The sequence below is a fragment of the Prosopis cineraria genome, unplaced genomic scaffold, assembly GCF_029017545.1.
Source record: "Prosopis cineraria cultivar Desert tree isolate PC_DT_omini unplaced genomic scaffold, ASM2901754v1 PC1, whole genome shotgun sequence".
Lineage (NCBI taxonomy): Eukaryota > Viridiplantae > Streptophyta > Magnoliopsida > Fabales > Fabaceae > Prosopis > Prosopis cineraria.
This window is the reverse complement of record NW_026555332.1, coordinates 40,120,985-40,124,370: the sequence shown is the minus strand read 5'-3', so window position 1 is coordinate 40,124,370 and position 3,386 is coordinate 40,120,985.

Sequence of the window (3,386 nt, the reverse complement as noted above, 5' to 3'; positions counted from 1 at the left end):
ACTTTATTTCAGATAGAAAGAAAACCAAGAATCCCTCCGATTTTTAACTTCTTTTTCAATAATTAAGAAATGCACGCAGTTATAAGTGCTATGAGCCATGCCTTCCAATTAAACCCAATCTATCTTTAATTATTTTGAATTTGGATATAATAAATAGTCTAAGTTTACTTATTACTCAATAAGTATTTCACATAGTTGAATAACAAATGTTTTATTTAATTAAACAGTTGTAAAAGATTTTGTAATATAATATTTAAAAAGTATTAAATATTAAATTTTAAAAAAAAACAAATGATAGAATATGAGATATTGATTAATTAAAATAATTAGAGTTAATTTAAAATTTAATATATTAGGACTATCCATTAAAAATATTCAAATATGGATGTTAACCATTAGAATTAGGATTTATTATTTTTTATCATTATCTTATATATAACATATATGAGGAGTGCTTTAATAGTGATGATTATTTTGAATTTTTTTAAAACATAGTTTATAAAATTTTTAAATATTAATAAAATTTAATGGCTGTGATTGAGATGTTTATTGAATAAGTCAATTTAAACCCCTACTGAATCCAAATCTAATTACCTTTATTTTTTCTTATATAATCACTCTCTACATCATAAAATAATTAATAAGGACATTTCTGTAGAAGAAATTAGTACTGTTTACTTTTTGTAAGATGTTATGTGTATTTTGAATCAATATTAGCTAGTGTCATCTGATAAAAAATATTTTATATTTTAAAATAAAAGAAATACATGCTATACTAGGCAAAGTAAGTGAAAAAAGAAGATTACATTTGTTTAAATATTCGTTGTCGTGCTCTCAAGTTATTCGCTGGCGCGATTGGTTTCCATGCTCATATGATGGTCCAAATTTTTTTAGTTTTTTATATTTATTTATTAAAATAAAAATATATACAATTTTAATAAATTTATCTTATTATTAATTTAAATAATACAATTTTAATTTGAATAGTTTGATTTAATATTAATTTTTTAAATTTTTATAAATTAATTATCCAAATGTACTCAGAATCCAGTCTATCTAAAATATATTTAAATAGTCAATTTATAATTTTTTTAAAAAAATTAATATTAAATTAAATTATTTAAATTAAATCTGTATTGTTTAAATTAATAATTAGATAAATTTATTAAAATTTTATAATTTTTTATAATAAAAAAATAAAAATTATAAATTTGAACTGTTTAAATTTTTTATCTAGACAGTCAAAACGTTCATCAAGTAATTAGCACCAAAACCGGACCCATGACTTGCAATTTGATTGACATGAGATATGCAAATATTTTTCCTCACCTTTCCACTTTCCTCTCCCTTTCACTTTCATTTCCTGTTCTCCATAATCAAACGATGAAAAGTACTATTTCGCTTTTCACTTTTCTCTCTCACTTTTTTACCCCCGCCCCCGCACTTTTCATACATGGCATAAATCAGGGGAAAGACAAAAGGCCGCTTTTCTTTTTATTCGGTCCTGGAAAAGAAGTCACACTGTGGAAGTTGCTCCTCAACGGCGTCAATTTGGTGTTCAACAATCAATCAATTTATGACTTTCGAGAAATGTAATTACACAAATCAGGGTTTTTCTAAATAATATTTATTAATTGTTAAATTTTTTGCCAAACAAATAAAATATACTTCCCATATACTATTTATAAGATAAAAAAGTATTTATTTCAATCCTATTTTCATGGGATATCTTTTCAATTTTGATACTTAATTTTAACATTTTTCCCTTATTAAATATTTAAAAAATTATTAAATAAGTTAAAATATTTTATATTAAAGTATAAATATTTAATATGAATAAAATTAGAAACTTATTGACTTTTTAAATAGAGTTGATGAGATTTAATATTTTTATTGATTTTAATAAAATATACTAAAAGCGATTTATAAATAAGATTAGGAGAGTACTTAAGATCCTTGATCTAATTAATATGATATTAAAACTAAACTAACTACTTCCACTTGTATTTATTATAAGATACTTTTTTAAAAGAGATTGGTGGCCCTTACCACTATATCCATCTCAAATTATGAAACAATTTGGGAAGTTATTTGATGTTTCAAAATATAACATAATTTGGCAAAAATGAAGCTTCATTAAATGTACCTTTTCAATATCACCCTCCTTCCTTATTACTCTTTATCTCTCTAAACATTTAAGGTCATATTAAATAAACGGTATAAATTTTGTTTTAAAAAAAATTGTAAAGTGAATTTGATAAGTTTTATTGGTATACATAATTTTGTCCAAATTTATCTTACAAATTGGGATGAAGGGAGTATAAGGCACTTAATGTGTATTAGTTATATTTTTCTAATGCTATCCATATTTAAACTCATAACTATAAAAGAAAATGTAATGCAAATTTCATTTAAACATGGACAAAATTAAAAGTTTATTTTTTATATAAGGTTAATGATTTAACTACTTTGATTTGGATAAGATGGTCAAAAATGGCTTGTATTAAGACCAGGTGAGTATTTTTTATTTTTTGAGAAGGATCATTTTTTACATCTCAACTTTATTTAAAAAGTCATTGGATATCATAAACTCAATTATAGGTCAATTTTGTCTCTTAATGTTAAAGATTTTCTTTTTCCATTACCCTATTATGTTTTGACCATGTGTTAACTATTTAATGAGCCTTTGATTTTTTAATATTTTTAATATAAAATATTAGTAGGCCCCATACTTCATCTCCCCCTTTCCCTCACCTCTCTCCCCTTTTCCCATGTTGGCCATGCTCATCTCCTTTCTCGCCTCTTTCTTTTCCATCTCTATCTCAACATAAGTAATGAACTATATGATCAACAAGTAAAACACAACTCACATATACTCCCCACCTGAGAAAGCAATGATGAAGAAGATGACAAATCTAATAGTGCATCCACTATTAGAGCTTGTAGACCACTAGAGTTTGATTACGTCACAAACATTTTGAGCTAGAAATCCAACATCCTTGGACCTTTTGATTTTTCACCATCTTGAATAGTACTGTTACCCCACCTCTATTTCTATTGTATACTCTGTCAACACTGGCACAAAAAACAACAACCAACTTGGTCTTTGTTGTAATTGAAAATTACTATTTGATTTGGTTGACATCATAGACAAAGTTACCTATTTGTAAATTATGCTTATGGGCTTTTGGGCTCTCCATAAGCCCGATACTTTCTCCAGCCCACCAAATCATTTCTTAAAAACTCTCCTTAAAGAAAACACTCTATTTTCTTATGGTTTTTCTATAGAAATAGAGATCACAATACTCGCCGTCGCTGTACTGGAATGTACCTTAGCGTGTTCACTATACTTAAAAGATGAGGACTAGAGAGAGAGAGGTTGGAGG